This window comes from Macaca nemestrina, chromosome 4 (genome assembly GCF_043159975.1).
Source record: "Macaca nemestrina isolate mMacNem1 chromosome 4, mMacNem.hap1, whole genome shotgun sequence".
Classification (NCBI taxonomy): domain Eukaryota; kingdom Metazoa; phylum Chordata; class Mammalia; order Primates; family Cercopithecidae; genus Macaca; species Macaca nemestrina.
Window position 1 is genome coordinate 81,753,603 of NC_092128.1, and position 18,644 is coordinate 81,772,246.

The 18,644-nt window shown below is 40.2% G+C and overlaps 1 pseudogene; it reads left to right on the forward strand.

Moving 5' to 3' along the window:
• Positions 1–13,766: 13,766 nt before the first annotated feature.
• LOC105475594 (histone-binding protein RBBP4 pseudogene) lies at positions 13,767–15,098 on the forward strand (annotated as a pseudogene).
• Positions 15,099–18,644: the final 3,546 nt, after the last annotated feature.

Here is an 18,644-nt window from a genome sequence, read left to right on the forward strand (position 1 = left end):
TGTCAATTTTAAAATTTATGCTAAGAAATAACTGCCAAGAAGATTGGGGTATTACTGTAGGCTGGGTAGCTCATTCTCTTCCCTAGAGGACAGGCTATGTGGGAAACCAAATTATGATGAAAAGGTTGCTTCGCAAGTGCAATGTCGGGATAAAAGGAGTAGGACAATCTCAAGGGGGCACTTTTGACAATCCGTGGTGCTTTGGGGACATAATGCCTGCTAAGTAGGACAGAACAATTCTGCCAACTAAACAAGGCTCTGCTCCCTTGCGTAGTTCTTAGAGGCACACTGACAGTTCTTCTGTCCAACTTTCCTCTTTAATATTTCTCGTCAATCACCAAATGATGTGTACCTCTGGGACTTTGCCCATTGCCCTCACCATCCTCCCCCAACCCAAAGCACCTCACTGCCACCCAACTTTTCTCTTCTCTGACTGTAGAAATTCATCTTATCTTCTTGAACCTAACAGCCCACACCAACTCCTCTGCGAGGCATTCCTGTTTCTGCCCAAATCAGAGTTTAATTCCACCCTTTCCTGTGCTTCCCTTTCAGAGCAAATTGTGCCCATTTTGCAGTGTTACAAGCTGTGGATGTGTTATGTCTTCTAGAAAATGAGTTCTTTGAGGACAGGGATAATGAGTTCAATCTTACCCATTCTTTGTGACCCCCAGTTTCTAATGTAATTCATTGCAAATAGTAGATGCACAAAATACATGTTGAGTGTTGCATATGGTAACATAAATTAGTGAAGTTTATTATTTATTTCATTCATTACAGAGGGTTGGGTTGCTTAGGACTTTTTGAGTAACAAGTCACAGAAAATCAAACTAACTTGAAAGCGTTTGGGGTAAAGACCTCAGAAGCAGGCTTGAGCAACCAAATGACAGGGAGGGCAGGGACACAGTTGAGGCTTGAGAACAGCTGGTCCCAGGATTGTGGACATACTGAGACTTCCTGTCTTTTGTCTCTGTATCACTCTCCAGTACCAAGGCAGACTGTCTTTCTCCTCACACGGGGGAATGTGGATGCTCTGACAGGCATAGAGTTTCACATCTCATCGTGTTTGCTACCCACAGGAACTGAAAAATTCCCCAGCTTGAGATGATAAATTCCTGTAGGACTAGAGGGGATATGAGGTAGATTGTGGCTTTGGCCCCAAATCTTTATTTCTCCCTGAATCTTTATTCTTTGATTTTCACTGTGAAAGTTCTCCCCAGAAGACAGGCTACACTTCCCACCTCTTGACTTCATGTTTGGATGAAGTGGAGACAGCAGAGTATCCGGTCTCAAAGACTTCGTCTGCTTCTGCCTTGCTTTTGTTCTTTGTCTATTTCATGAGAAGGACATGTCCAGGCCAGCTCTCAGGTCCCAGGATGGGATAAGAGGCCTGTGGAGCAGAGCCACTCAGCATAGTCCAGGCTGCAGATGCTGACCCCCAACTCACCTAATTGCATGAGCGAGCTCAGCCAAGATCATCAGAGCTGCACAGCTGAGTCCAGCTGCCATTCATGTTACCCCCAGACCAGGGAAAATAAATAATTGTTGTTTTTAGCCACTGAGTTGTAAACCTAGAATTTTTGAGGCAATAGTTAACTGATATGAACTAAGTCTCAGGTTTGTGACTTCTTAGCTACCTGACCTTGGGGGAGGTGCCTACCCATCTGTATTTCATTCTCTACCTCTGTAAAATGGGGATGGTAGCAGCATAGAATTTTTATGAGAATAAAAGTTGTTAAATATACAATGTCTGGTACATGAAAAACACTAATATATTTTAGCTATGATGGTGATGATGATTACTCTTTGACATGCCCACTCACAAACTGTTGTTGCCAGGGAGGTGGGAGAGGTCCTAGGACATGACCTTGCTTGGGGAGGTGTTCATCCCTGGGCGAATTCAGTGAGGACAGAGGAGTGGAGGGTCTGGAAAAACATTGCAGCTAGTTGGATGTGGTGGAAGGAACATTCCCCAGAAGACGTGAATTCTGATGCTACATTAAGATCAGAGGAAGTTTTGGCAGACAAAACAAAAAAAAAAGTGCACTTTGAACATTTTAGTTATTTCTAAAATCATAGTGTCATTGGAAACTCTGGATCACAACAAATGACCTCAGACACCTAACATAGGGCAAGGAGCATGAGTGCATCCCGTCTCCTCTGTTTACTGGGCATTTAATCTTAGGGAAGCTTGAATGAAAATAATAATTCCCATCTCCAATGTGGTGTAAGGAATTAAATGAGATAATGTATGTAAAACAAGTGCTCTAGTCCATGACATATAGCAGGCACTCAGTAAGTGGTAGCTGTTGTTGTGGCTGATATTCTTGGCCCCTCTGTGATGGGCTATTTCTCATTAGCTTCCACCGAAGGAGGGGAGCCTTCATGACCTTGTCTCTTGCATTTCTGGAGTTCTCTCCACTGACTGCAGCCTAAAGCACATGCTGTTAAAATCATGTTTATGAAGTCTGAACATGAGCAAGGTGCATCAATTCTAGTGCAATTAATGTTGAACATGTCCATGTCTCTAGTTTTTCAAAGGTGACAGGCTCAGAAGAAACCCTGTGATATCCGACCTGGAAATCCTTTTTGGTGCAGAATCTGAATTGCAAAGCTGTTGTTAAAACCTGCAAATGATCAGCAATGGAATGGGAGATGTTAACTGCCTGTAACTCTTTGTCTCTCTTTGGCTGACACTCCTGACTGATGCTGGGAAAATGGCGAGCAGCTCGCTATGCTGGGCTGTAATTAGTGTATGCCTGGAAGTGCAGACATTTTCATAAATAGAACTTTGCGGGGAATTGCTCATTATTCCCATGATTTTAGGAAATAAAGAAAGACCCCAATTAGTTTTCAATCTCAAGAAAGAAAAAGAAGCAACAAGCAGTTATCCTCTGGCAACAAAGAGAGAGAGAGAGAAAACCTGGTAATACCCAGGGTTAAGTCTACAGGAATCACAATCTGATGGAGTGGATTTTTCCCCTCTCATCCCCATGCGTGGCAGCAAATAGACACAATCTCCATCTTGCCCAGAGAAAGATGAAGATGTGTCTTAATAGGCTGGCATTTCTGAGCACTAAGCAATCACCCTTTGTTGTACCATGTGCTGGCATCAGGAAACTGAAGAGGAGAACAGTTCATAGTGTTTCAATGAAAGGCTTTACCTTGAAGAGGAGATGAACAGAGAAAATGTATGATGTCACTATGTGGAGTTAAACAAACTGCCATTCGTAATTGTAGATACATTCTTTGGATAAATTAAAAAGTTTTCATCATGGTCAGTATATGTTTGAACATGGGGTGTGTTGTAGTGACAGAGAGGTGGGAGGGTTGTAAGTGGAGCTCAGAGGGCTAGAATGTTCTAATACGTTGCTAAATTCAGGAAAGTGGAATTGTGCATCATGGGTTGTTCTGGTGCTTGGTCACTAGTTCATCAGAGGCGACAGAAAGACATCAGCAGGCTCAGGCATCTCAGCATATCCACAGAAATGTCACTGCACTTGCTGTCCTTCAGAATAATTGGTTAATTCTCAGCCTGGGACGGGGCTTCAATGAACTATGGAGATGCTATGATCACACAGCACCAGTGGTCCCAGCACAAAGGAGTTTATTTCAGTGGCTTTGCGGGGAAGACATGATCAATGGCTGTTTTTGAAAGATCTTGATTTTGGGTAAATTTACTTTCCCATCATGAGTGCCACGCTATCAGAAAGACAAATTAATTTAACATGAGTGACTTACTGCTCCCTTATGAATTACTTTCCAATTGTTTTTAATAGCATCTCTTTATCTCTAGCACAAGAAAACACAGTTGACCTTTAACAGCCTCTTTTATAAATGAACCCAATTGCAGTTCAGCTTTCCCACTTTCAGATCTTTATCTCCTGGCACCTTGAATCCAAACTCATCTGGATGCAGGTCCAGCTGTCTCTCTAATGGTATCTATCCATTAATTAAACACTCTATGCTTAACAGCTTGTACACCAGCAGCTGTAAAGGATGAGAAGGCAGTTCTCCTTTCATCTACAACTGTTTATTTTCTTTTGGGAGGATTGGTTGGGAAAGATTAAGTGTATAGGAGGATGACCAGCTTATGGAGAATGTGTGTGTTTTGGTGGAAGTTTCCTGCCGAGTCACATCAGGTGCAGTTAGTAAGCAGGAAGGCTGGCTCCTAATCCCTGCAATCATAAATTATGAAATACCAGTTAAAACAAGCATCTGGGCTGAGGGATGTGTCTTTGTCCTCTCACTATTTTAATGAATGCATGTGAATGAGTTTACAGGGAAGAGTGAATATAACTCAAATGGAATTGGACTCTGATATTTATGGGCTCCTGTCTGCACAGGAGCCGGGTCATGGCTTGTATATTCTTATCCTGCCACAGTGCATTATGGGGGCGTCCTTAGTCCATTTACCTTTTTCCGTGTTTCTCAGATTCATTCATCACTGAATTGTATGGAAACTTCCCTGGAATAGCAAAATAACAAGTTGAAAGTTAGGCACAGCATTAGCTTTTTAGAAATATAATTTTTGATTACAGAAGGAGTATATGAGTGTGGTAGAATATTAGAAAACACAGAAAAGTAAAACTAGCAGAATAAATAGACTATATTGCAAATGCCTAAAGACTGAACAGTGGATACATCTTCCCAGATAACTTTTTATGTCTTTGGGATATATATATGTATATAATGTTGGGGGTAATCTGATTCTTTAGTTAACAATGTCTGTTTTTCAATTCAGTATTACTTTATTTCATCAAATATCAGACTATATTCACATTTTTATAATTGTCTCAAAAATGTTCCTTATTGCATTTAATTGTTATATCTCTAAGATCTCTTTCAGTCTGGTGTGGTACATGGTTTCATGCACTAATGTGTCAGAAAGAACGGACCAGTCATCCAGGAGGATGACTAAATTAAACTAAGCTCCATGGCTCAGTGTAGTTTTCCTGGTTAGCAGAGTCTGAGATAAAGACTTGGCAGCCAGTAGTTTTGGGAATGTGATCCCACGAAGTAGAAGTTAAGGAGCAGGAAAACAAACAGGAAAAAGGAAATGTTAATGGAGAGAGAGATGTGTTATTAAAGTTGCCATTGTAAGCAGTGGGGTTCAATTCTGTCAGGATCTCTGAGAAAGATCCAGAATGCCCCTGGAATTGCCCACCTGAAAGACAGGAGTCTGAGGTATTTCACTGCCTCCCTTGGGAAGGAAGACATTAACTTCTCTCTGCTTTGAGCTGTGCTTATACAGGCCTGGAGCTTATGGGGTATCAGAGAACATCTTGAGCAAGAATATGGAAACACTCACCCAGCATCTCTCCACTCTAGCTGCAATCAGAGGTGGGCCAAGGGCATGTAATGTGGGCACTGGAGCCCGTGTTATAGATTTGTCTGAATTTTTTCGCCTCATTTTTTTCTCGATTTATTGCAGCATTCAGCTTATTTCTCTATTGAGGAATTTTCTACAAACAAAAAAGTTATCTAAGGCTTGATATAGTTATATTAACCATTTTGAAAAAAGAATGAATTGATTACTATTATCTACATATCCCTGCAAAGATGTGCTGATACCTTTGATTTTATTTTTAAGAGATTGATTCATCAAATAAACTTTTACTGAATACCATTGATACAGTTTGGCTGTGTCCCCACCCAAATCTCATCTTGAATTGTAGCTTCCATAATTCCCACATGTTGTGGGAGGGAGCCAGTGGGAGGTAACTGAATCAAGAGGGCAGTTTCCCCCATACTGTTCCTGTAGTAGTGAATAAGTCTCACAAGAACTGATAGTTTTATAAGGGGAAATCCCTTTTGCTTGGTTCTCATTCTCTTTCTTACCTGCCACCGTGTAAGACGTGCCTGTCACCTTCTGCCATGATTGTGAGGCCTCCCCAGTCATGTGGAACTGTGAGTCCGTTAAACCTCTTTTTCTTATAAATTACCCAGTGTTGGGTATGTCTTTATCAGCAGAGTGAAAACAGACTAATACAACCATGTTTTGAGGTTTGAGGTAGGCACTGATGAAATAACCCCACCTTTAAGTTTAGCAAGTTTTGTAAAATAAACTGTGGTGGTGATGTAGTAGAAGTATCTGTGGGGTGTGGGGCTGGGTCAGTGGAGGAAGTGACCAATTCTTTCAGGGTAGCAAGGGAGAGAGGAAAGTCTGCATTGTTGTAGCGATGCTTGCCTGGGTTTTGAACTGCGGTTAGATAGGGAGAAATGTCTTCTAGGCTGAGTTACATAAAGGCAGGGTTATAAGGTTTATAAGCATGAAAAACAAAAACATATTCGGGGAACTGAAAGTCATTCATTGTGACTGGCCAGTGAGTAGGAAGAGGTGGAGCCAGAGCTGGAAAAAGAGGGAGGGACAGATGGTGAAGCTCTTGTACCTCAGGCTAGATATTGTCTTCATTGCTGAATTTACAGGGAAGATTCCTGTTAGGAACACAGCATGCTCAACTGTGTTCAAATTTGTGAATTTTAGGATACACAAAACTGCGATTAAAAACCACTCTGTCTAGAAGGCAACTCCAGAAGGTTGTTACTGTTTAGTAAAGACTTACTGCATAAGCCTGTCTTTCACATGTTTTACAGAATGCAGCTATGCGTGTAACTTCTTTTTGGCACCATAGAATTGCATTAGACATTAAATGAGTGATATAGAAGCAACTTAGGAGGTGGACTGTAGGAGGAGCCAGTAGGGTTGGAGCCTCCTCAGCCTCTGTTTGCAAGAGTTGATGGGTCTGAGTGGAAGTAAACTTCAGGAAAGCCAGGAACAGGGGAGGAGAGGTCTAAGCCAGGTTTGCTGCTTCTGGGGGAACTTACGTTGAGTTCTGTAAAGAGGGACTAGAGGCAGAGACTGATGGAGCTGTTTCTGGGAGGGAATGTGGGACGAGGGGCATGGACCAAGTTGCTTTTGTACCTGGGTGCTGCAGGGAGAGGAGCATGCTTCTGCTTCCTCAAGGAACACAGGGCCACACTAGCTCCTTAAAGGCAGGAAAAAATCAGGAAATTGATCCTGGAAAGAGAGCTTCAAGTCCTCACAGAAAACATGGCCAGGAGGACATCACCTTCAAGTGCCTTTGCTGGTAGCAGTTACAAAGGAGCAGACCGAAGAGAACATGGCAGGTGCTGCATTGTAACTCTGGAGTGATCTGACAACTGGGTATAGGAGCACATTAGGGTGACTCCCTGCAGACTCCCCAAAATAATTGAATCAGACTTTACAGGGTATTGCATAAGTAGATGGAATCAATGCCATTGAAATTAGTGTTCACGTAGATAACTGTGAATCTCATTTCTTTCCACATAAAAGTAAGGCCTAGAAGATTTGGGTTACAAATAAATCATGACAGAGCCAGAAGCGCACCTCACTGGGCCCGGTGGCTCAGGGCCCTTAGCCTGTACTGTAAAGCCTCTCTGGCATGTGTTTATAACACTATCACAATAGTGTCCAGCTTGTGATCCTATCCTCCTAAAATGTGGAGTATTATTACGGATTACACTGTGGAGGTTAGAAACCCCTCACATGTGACACATAATTATGGAAAGAGCCAGTCCTTTTGCTCTTGCCCACCCTTTGTTGGCTGGCTTATCTCTGTGTAGGTATTGATCACTGCTGGGAGAAAGGTTGTATATTCAACCCCTCTGCCAAAGCAAGGAGATTTATCTGAGTACAAGTAATGGAAGGTAGCAGGAAGGGGAAAAATATGGCCAGGAATCAGCTACATTCAATGAGACAGTGATGCCTGGAGGAGTCGGTGACAATAAAAGAGGAAAAGCAGAGCACTGTCACTTGGCAGAGCACGGTCAGCAGCACCTGCAGGTGATGTATGATGACACAGGCCCCCGTGTGCTACCTTTCTAAACTGGACTATGTCAGCCTCTCATGAACAAGCAGATTTATTGTATTGTCACTGGTGCATCAACAAGCAGGGAAGTTGTAAGGAATTGTGGGTAATAGAGTTTTATTTTTTTCTGGTTAAAGCCAACAGCCTACCTCCTTTGTCTCAGCAAGCAGGGGACTCACAGACAGAACAAACTGGAGTTTACACATACATTGATTATATGGATATTATATATCCTTCCGTGTTTTGTTATAGTATGCTTTGGATTTTTGTTGTTACAAAAATAATGAAAATAACACAAATTATAGTAATATATAATATGTGAAGAATAAGCTTTATCTTCTGTGTTTCCTGCTATTCCTATATTTTTATAAATTATCTATGATTATTTATATTTTTAGTAATTGTGAGCGAATAATAAAATATACCTAGGGAGAGAGTTTGTATACTCTTGGTGTATACACCAAGAGTGTATTTGGTGCATTGTTTTAGGAGGCAGTTTGGAAATACGTAGTAGAATTTAAAATGTGAATTCCCTTTGATCATGCAATTTCACTACTAGGAAAACTCTCCTACTGATATGCTTGTATAAACATGCAAAGGCAGATAGAAGGATGATCACAGAAGTGTCCTTTAGAAATGAGAAATTGAAAACAAACTAAACATTGGTCAGTAAAAGAATTGGTTACATAAATTACAGTGCAACTTCATGATGAAATATTACTCAGCACTAAAACAAGTAGTGTGTATTGAAAAAAGTAAGCCCTAGAACAGTTTGTGGTGTGCAATTCCATTTTAAAAAATACATATGTGTGTGAAGCCCAGTAGTGAGCACTTACAGTCCCAGCTACTTGGGGGGCAGAGACAAGAGGATCCCTTGAGCCCAGGCATTCGAATCCAGCCTTGGCAACATAGTAAGACCCTGTCTCTAAAGAAGAAAAAAAAAATTACACACACACACATACGCGCGCGCACGCACGCGCATGTATGTGTATGTTATTATATATACCTACAACATTTCTGGAAAGGAATAAAAAGTTGGAACAATCACTCTGGAAAATGTAACTGAGGGGTGGTTGTAGAGGTGAAAATTAGATACTATTGTACAAGATGAAAACATATTACCAGCATCTTTTACGTATGTGAATTTTAAACACTCAAAAATAAAAAGCAAAAGGGACTATAATTATCTTTCAGGATTTGTTTTTGAATACAGACTGCCTCAAGATAGGTAGGTGGCCCACATGACTGAGGAACATCCTTTCATGTGATCGTATCCCCACTGAGTAGGTGTTTCCTTTCCTCTTTTTACATTCAGTATGGTTTTCAGCAACTGCAAAATTTGTCAAGAAGGGGAGAAGTAAATTGAGTAAGAATGGTTGTATGGAATTAGGAGAAAACACCTGTAAACGGTAGGAAAAAAATCTTTGTTGACAGTCATCAATCAAGAGGAGCGTACTAACTACTTTGAAATTTTTTCATTTTATTTTAAAATTTTAAATTTTTTTTGAATGGTTGGAGCTCTAGCAGCCAACTCTCCACTCTTGACTGCCTTTTCTGACAATTTTTGTCTGAAGCTACTGACAATACTATTTTGAATGAACTCATGGTCATTCAACCACATTTAATTCTCAGGAAGTAGAAGTTCTTATTAATATTCTTTCCCATGTATAGCTGTTGCTGATGTTCTTGCAGGTGAAGGGGAGCCAAATTGTTTAGAAAGAACAGTATCTCCAGTTCTTGGAAGGAGTTTGAGCTGAGAGACCACCAGAGATGTCACCACTGTTTGATATTACTTGAAAAAAAAAAAAAAAAAAAAATCTGTTCAAGAAGCCTATACATAACTGGTTAAAGTGAACTTTTTCATTGAATGAACATTTTATTAAATTGACTACTTCACTGGCATTGTGTAGTATTTTCTATGTGCTAGGTCCTCCTAGACACTGGGGGTATAAAGATAAAAGTACATATTCTTATGAACTTTACAATCTAGTTGGAGAAGTAAAGATATGATCCACAAATTACAGTATAGCATGTTAATTGCAAGGAAGTGAGTGGGTACAAGCTATAGTCAGCAGGAAACACACATGCTGATATTTATGACTGAAAAACACATGGTCACTTTAGCTTATTTATTAGGCTGGGAAGAATCAACTATGTAGAAATCATCCTAAGCATTTCCTAAGAGGAGCTATATGTTGTTGTAAAATCAAAACATAATGGTGGGGATGGTGATCCTGGAGGGAAAATAAAAACACCATAGAATTTCATGACTGTCCATTTATGCCACTCATCCTGTTTTCATTCTTGGAAGGTCTTCTGTTTCTCTAAATAATATTGCTATTAAAAACTCAGTGTTCTTTTGAGTAGTTTTACAACTTAGGTAATTGAGAAAAATTTTCCTTCTGAATTTTGTACAAGACAATTAGATTTGCACTGTTTGCAAAAACAGGAAATTTTGAGGCAAAAGTAGTAGTTATTGATGGATAAGAAAGAGAGCTTTTGACATCATTAAAGACCACTGGATTCCTCCTTCCTATTTTAAAGCCTTCCACACTTGTCAGTTCCATTTACTTTTAATTATGTGATTATGAATAAATCACTTGAAAAAATAATAGATCTGGGTACATTAATTATGTATTGAAAGACAAGTAGATCCAGCAGATTAAACAGAATAGAATAAGTGTGTGTGTATTTAGTGACTTTTGTTTGACTGTCTGCTCTGACAAGCACCACCCAGATTTACAGTAGTGTGCAGAAAAAAGAGAGCAAAAGGCATGTGATAGGTAATTCTAAGACTGTGTTGAACTGAAAAAAAAATAATAGAATTAAAGAGCTCCAAGGTATACTGTATAGCAGTTCTTAGTTCTCCAGTCTGATATTTGGGGCCCTTCAGAACAAATGCGTTTTGGCTTTCCAAAAGGCTTTGGAGTTAGCCTTGCGCCATCTGCTGGATTATGTTAGTATTTGCATCTGCACTAGGACGGGGTGTTGGAAAGACATTCAGATTCACATTTAATGTGTCTTGCTACTAGCCATGGCAGAGCACCCCCACTGCCTTTTTTTTTTTTTTTCCAACTTATAGCATTTTCCTCTGAATGTACTTTATCTTCTCTCTGTCTTTGCTGCCAGAAAGATGCACCTAATTAGGCAAATTCCATTTGTTTTTCAGATATGGTGTGTCTAAAATATGGCCTCTGCAAACAAATGAGATACAGAGGACATTGGGCAGGTGCACAGATCTGAGCCTCCCCCCATTTGCTTTCTTAGATGCTTATGTCTGTAGGCAGGGGCCAAAAACTATAGTCAGATAAGCTGAACTACTAATGTCTTATTTTATTTTTTCTGTTTTTATAAAACATCTTGTAAATAAAGGTGTCCTCATTGGGTTTTATTCTGGCAAATGAACTTTGTCTGATATGAGAAACAGGGAAATGTTCTGGTAAAGAAAAAAGGAATTGCTAAAACAGTGAACATTTAAAATATTAGGTTTATGGAAAGATCAACACTTGAAATTATGACTGTTAATTTCTTTATTATTCTTGGATAACTAGACTGCTTTTGAAAACAAATCATTGCCTAAACATTTCATGAAATTCTGTCATGGACTGGGATGAATTCCAAGACGGCTTCATTGTTATATGTAAACAAAGACAAATAAGCAAAGCTGCAGAAAAATGCCCAAAGGACATTTTCTCATTGGATAAACACATGAGTTCTTACTGGTCATGGGTTAACTGCTTCATATATTTTAGATTTTTAAATTGCTGGAGCTCACATGGGAAACAAGGATAGCCACTGTTTTCATGATGAAGATTCTGCCGTCATTTCTTTCTTTATCCTTTTGTCATTTTGTGTGCATTGTGGTACTTGTGGATGGGTGTTATTGGTATTTCTAACACCGTAAGCCTAAAAGCCTGCAGTATTTCCCATTTGACTCACCAGTCCCCATTTAACAAGTTAGGAAACGAAATGAATTTGAGACACCGAGTTCCTGTCTTACAAATTGTGGGATCTCGTGGAAAATACCAAGTCAGACAGCAAGTTAGCATTTTATTCTTTTAGGATAATAGGTCAGCAGGGATGCAGCACAGGAGAAGGTGCAAAGGTCCAGAGACTAGGGACATAAGGATCTGACAGCTTGCTGCAGTCTTGTTATGCAAGATCAGTTGTTCAAGAGCAAATCTGTGAAATCTCACATTTACTTCTTGTCTGTCACTGGGGTTGGCCACTCAGCAGATGCAGATGACAAGAGGAAGGCAACTGTAACAAAATAGAGCCTTGCATGTCAGGGAAACTTCTGTCATGGCCCATTTTCGTTTAACCTCAGCACTGGGTCCCATTAGAGGAGCCCTCTAAACACCTCTGTGAGCCGCTTTGATCTGAAAAGATTGAGTTTCATGTAACTTGGGGAAGAAATAGAAAGTAAGTACTTGAATAACTATGGGTGAAAAGTCTTGAATGAGGCCACTTTCAGAAGACAATTTTATTCCAAGAGTGTTTGACTTATGTAGGAGAGTAATAGAATAGAATAATAACAACGTTAAATATGTAGGAAGTAAATTCTATTATTACTAAGTAAACAGCTGCCATTGGCAACTTTTCTATAGAGTCACAGCACCTTTGAGGGGGCTCTCTTTGCAGCAACAAATGGTAAGAATGGAAATTGGTCCCTTCCTTCACCATTTATGTACAGGTGATACTTATTATTTGTGGATTCTGTATTTGTGAATGTTGCATATTTGTGACTGTTGGGGAACATGGAAATCTACAGTTTAAACAAAGTTCCTAGGTGATTCCTGCATTATAACATTTGCAAACGTAATTGTAGGCTCCAAAAGCAGAAGCTTAGGCATTGACAAGCTGTGGTCACATGGGAAGCTCAGTACAGCCTTCTTTGTCTTCCCCTACCCCTCATTCCAATGGTAAATACTCGTAATGTCTGGAACTTGGTGGGTTTGTGGACCTCTGAGGCAAAAAACAGACAAAACACTGGTGAGTTTTCTTCTTAGGAGTTGTTATGGATGTTCTAGATCTTGTCTTTGGGAAGGCCTAGAAAGTCACAGGTCTGAAGCAGACAGAATGAAGTCACTAATAGCTCCAGTCCTCTCTACCCAATTTGGGATCATGGTCTTTATGACTCCAAGGCTCTGCTTCATGAAGACAGGTGGGGAACAACCCCAGCGCATTCAATTCAACCGTCACCCTGTACCTGGGCCTTCCAGATGTACCCTCTATCCTTCACCTCTAGCCTTCTCTTCCACCACTCTCCTCTCACTTACTTTGCTCCAGCTGGACAGGCCTGCTAACTGGTCCATGAACACAGCGCACTCATTCCTGCCACAGGGCCTTTGCACTTAAACTTTCCTGAGACTTCACATGCCTGGTGAGACTCTCACTTGGTTTAGTTCTGTGCTCATATGTTGCCACTCCAGAGGCCTTTCCTGAATGCTCTGTCAGTCTTCCTGTTACACTGTTTTTTCTTTTCATTTTCTATCTCTCGCTAATATCGGATGGTTATTTTAAAATTTCTTCCTGCCCCACCACCCTTCTCTTCAGAATGTAAATTTCATGAGGAAACTGTCTTGTTCAACTCTTTATTCCTTACCTGCTTCCCACAATGCTTGGCATATGGTAAATTCTTAATAAAATAACAGTCTGGCCAAATAAATATTTGTCCATAAAGTGTTCTTTGGAAATCCCTTGGCCCATTATCATTCCTGTTCACCTAGTTAAAGGAATCCGGAATTTGATTAAACGAATCAGTTTACGTTGCACTAACACATGTTCATGTTTAGAACACATTACATTTAAGATTAATAGAAAGGAATAGAGGCCGTGCGCACAGAGCAGTCCTGCTGCCTCCCCGCCCCTCCTGCAATGCTCAACCCCAGGATTCCCCCGGCTCGTCTGCCTGCCATGGCGTACAAGGAAGCAGCGTTCGATGACGCAGTGGAAGAACTAGTGATCAACGAGGAATACAAAATATGGAAAAAGAACACCCCTTTTCTTTATGATTTGGTGATGACCCATGCTCTGGAGTGGCCCAGCCTAACTGCCCAGTGGCTTCCAGATGTAACCAGACCAGAAGGGAAAGATTTCAGCATTCATCCACTTGTCCTGGGGACACACACATGGGATGAACAAAACCATCTTGTTATAGCAGTGCGCAACTCCCTAATGATGATGCTCAGTTTGATGCGTCACACTACGACAGTGAGAAAGGAGAATTTGGAGGTTTTCGTTCAGTTAGTGGAAAAATTGAAATAGAAATCAAGATCAACCATGAAGGAGAAGTAAACAGGGCCCGTTATATGCCCCAGAACCCTTGTATCATCGCAACAAAGACTCCTCCAGTGATGTTCTTGTCTTCGACTATACAAAACATCCTTCTAAACCAGATCCTTCTGGAGAGTGCAACCCAGACTTGTGTCTCCGTGGACATCAAAAGGAAGGCTATGGGCTTTCTTGGAACCCAAATCTCAGTGGGCACGCACTTAGTGCTTCAGATGACCACCCCATCTGCCTGTGGGACATCAGTGCCGTTCCAAAGGAGGGAAAAGTGGTGGATGCGAAGACCGTCTTTACAGGGCATATGGCAGTAGTAGAAGATGTTTCCTGGCATCTGCTCCATGAGTCTCTGTTTGGGTCAGTTGCTGATGATCAGAAACTTATGATTTGGGATACTTGTTCAAACACTACTTCCAAACCAAGTCACTCAGTTGACGCTCACACTGCTGAAGTGAACTGCCTTTCTTTCAATCCTTATAGTGAGTTCATTCTTGCCACAGGATCAGCTGACAAGACTGTTGCCTTGTGGGATCTGAGAAATCTGATACTTAAGTTGCATTCCTTTGAGTCACATAAGGATGAAATATTCCAGGTTCAGTGGTCACCTCACAATGAGACTATTTTGGCTTCCAGTGGTAGTGATCACAGACTGAATGGGATTTAAGTAAAATTGGAGAGGAACAATCCCCAGAAGATGCAGAAGACAGGCGACCAGAGTTGTTGTTTATTCATGGTGGTCACATTGCCAAGATATCTGATTTCTCCTGGAATCCCAATGAACCTTGGGTGATTTGTTCTGTATCAGAAGACAATATCATGCAAGTGTGGCAAATGGCATAGACCATTTATAATGATGAAGACCCTGAAGGAAGCGTGGATCCAGAAGGACAAGGGTCCTAGATATGTCTTTACTTCTTGTGATTTTAGACTCCCCTTTTTTCTTCTCAACCCTGAGAGTGATTTAACACTGGTTTTGAGACAGACTTTGTTCAGCTATCCAGCTATGCCTCTATATAATAGGTACCACCAATAATGCTATTAGCCAAAACAGTGCGTGTTTTCTAAATATTAATGGGAGGGCTTGATTCAGCAAAGCCACAGACTTACGTTGAAATTTTCTTCAGGAATTTTCTAGTAACCCAGGTCTAAAGTAGCTACAGAATTGGGAATATTATGTGTGATTATTTTTCTTCCTATGCTGTATATCCCCAAGTTTTTCAGACTCATTTAAGTAAAGGCTAGAGTGAGTAAGGAAGAGAGCCAAATGAGGTAGGTGTCTGAGCCATGAAGTATAAATACTGAAAGATGTCACTTTTATTCAGGAAATAGGGGAGATTCAAGTCATATAGATTCCTACTCGAAAATCTTGACACCTGACTTTCCAGGATGCACATTATCACACGTAGACCAGTTTCCTCTGGTTTCCTCAGTTAAGTCAAAACTTCATGCTCCTCTTTCCCCATATATTCATATATTTTTGCTCATTAGTGTATTTCTTGAGCTGTTTTCATGTTGTTTCTTTCCTGTGTGTGAAATGGTGTGTTTTTTGTTGTTGTTGTTGCTGTTTTTTAACTTGGGACCACCAAGTTGTAAAGATGTAAGTTTTTACCTGACAGTTACACCACAGGCAGACCGTCAAGTTGGGAAGAGTGAATCAATAACTTATATTTGTTTTAAAAATTAAATTAATCCTTGATAAGAGTTGCCTTTTTTAGGAGTTAGCCCTTGACCACTAGTTTGATGCCATCTCCATTTTGGGTGACCTGTTTCACCAGCAGGCCTGTTACTCTCCATGACTAACTGTGTAAGTGATTAAAATGGAATAAATTGCTTTTCTACATAAAATGAAAGGATTCATAGAAAGATGCTAACACAGAATAAAGACAGTGCAGGGCACATCTGTGAATGCCTCTGGGGAAAACATCCTGTTACAGAGGGTCTTGTAGAATGTAGAGTAACTCCATATATAGATGTGGGGTTTCTGTAAATGGTCACAGGGCATCAGGAAGCATGAACAACATGAACAAAAGCAGTATGTTTTAGGAAACTGGGAGTAACTTCCGGTGATGAGAGAGAAGGACACATGGGGAGAAGTGGCAAGAGATGAAGGTCCACAGATAGAGGAAAGTTAAGAATAGTTTTGCCCAGTGTGCAAAGTACTCTACTTAATTTAATTTTGAAGAAATGAAAAAAATCAAAGGCTTTTAAATGCAGAAAAGCAAAATCATGCCTGTGTTTTGGAATGATAGTGCCAGCAGGGTGGTAATGGATCAGAACAATTATGTTGGAATTAGCAAGGAGAGGTAGGAAGCATCAGGGAAATACACACAGAGTACGGGGGTGGTGGCAATGAAGGAGGAGAAGGGGAAATCATGCTGAAGCAGAATCAGTAGGATTCGGAGATAGTTTGGTTGTGAAAAAGAATGGTCGTAAGCAACCCATTCAATAGTTGTTCTTTCCTTTGGGTATAAGAAGAGTGGAGGACCCTACCAAACAAAGAAATGCTTCAGAATCACCAAAGAAAGAGGAAACCACAGTTTTCAGTCTTGAAGGGTACATAGTGGAAATTAAGAAAACCAATTGTTAACATACCAGGACCAAAGATATAGAACATACGATTATTCAGGTACCTGATAGTTTCTCTGGAACAGATCCATGATAAAATGTGTATTGAGCAGAGATTTACAGGAAAATGTCAGATGATAACTTGAATGCAATGAGAAAGATTTGAAACCAATAACAGCTAACAGGAAAAGCTGATTTAAAATATGCATTTAAAATTAGCTGGGCATGGTGACACACGCCACTGCACTCCAGCCTAGCGACAGAGCTAGACTCAGTCTCAAAAAAAAAAAAATGCATTTATGTTATAACAAAAGTACCTTAGAGAAAGAAATATGCATTTATACCCATTCCACTTTCATTAAGTTAATTATTGTTAGGAGTACCTCCGCTGATCTAGCCAGAGTTTTGTAGCTTCTTCCTTACCCACTCAGATGTAGCAATAGAACTGAGCATTCAATTCTAGGCACTTAAAAAATAAAAAAGAAATAGAGACTCATTTGGTAAATAGTGGCAGAAACTGCCTGCCTTCACTCCCTGGCCCATGGCCAGACACTCTGCATTCAAGGCAGTTTCCACTGGAATGAATGAGGCTGGTGAAGGATGCAGGCTTGAAAGTACCTCCTTGACTGAGACTCAGCAGCAGTAGGTGCCAAGGATCCTGTTCACGAGGGAAAGGGAGGGGTATAGAGGAGCAGAGCTGGGTTTCTGGACACATGTATATAGCATGTTAATTGCAATAAATTCAGCCTTCAATCTTCTAAAAAGCTTACCTTCTCAGCTTCTGAATATCAGACATGTGGGTTTATCTCTCAATAGTTTATTCATTCTTAAGAGCTACTCAGGGAAAAGAAGATTCAACTGATTTATCTTGTTGAGGAGGACAAAGACTTAGGTACCTTGTGCTCAACATTATGACTAGTTTGTGCTCGTTGTTCCAAACTATCTGAGGTTCACCATGTATTTTAAACAAAAACAAACTCAATATCCGGAATAAAATATGTTTAATATTACCTTCCCTTGCCTTTTGCATCTTTCGTGGTGAAGTAATTGCATCAATTCTTTTAGAAAATTCTTCTCCGTAATTAGGCTGATTCCAACTTTCCTTTTCTCATTTCTCAGTGGAGATCACCACCAATAAAATCTTGAGAACCTCCCTGTACAATTATTAACTTACTTGCATCTTTGAGAGGCCAAATACAATATATGGAGTGGTGAACTGGAGCTTTCAACTTCAGTTTTTACATCAAAGTTTTCTCAGAAAACTTGTTTGTTCATATCACCTGACCTTTACAAAGTACATGCATACTCAATTAACTCTTAGGTTCAGTGATTTCCAAGCCAGTCTCATTCATCTTTGGCTTCATAAAAAATATGCTCAAGTTGCCAGATAGCAATCAAATACATCTTCAGGAATTGCTCTTCTGTATTTGATTGTTTCCATCGTTAGGTTTTAAGCTTCTTCTCTGAAACATTAGTTTATAAATGTTGAAAAACCTTCTACCTGTGTGCATATGAGCCTATCTGCAGTTCCCCATTTTCATAATGATGTAGTGAATACATTAGAGTCAGTACAATTACGATTGCTAACAGAATTCCAAGTGTATGAACATAAATTTGGCTTCAAATTATATAGGAAGTTTGTTTTGAAGGGCTTGGGAAGCATTAGATTGACTGTAGAACTAAAACTTAGAAAAATAAAGGATTGAGTTAGGTCAATAGGATGATAGCTTATGTTTGTCTAATTGGAGTCTGATCATATGGTAAATCAAAATCATTTTATAAATGATTCATATGCTAGAAGTCTTGAATTATACATAATTTAGAACAATGAATACCATGTGCAAGAGGCAAAGTGGGATAAGGACCGTTTGCTACCTTGTGAATCTCACTATCCAGGGGGGCAATAGACTTAGACATAGCAGACTCTAGTAAGGGTTGGGG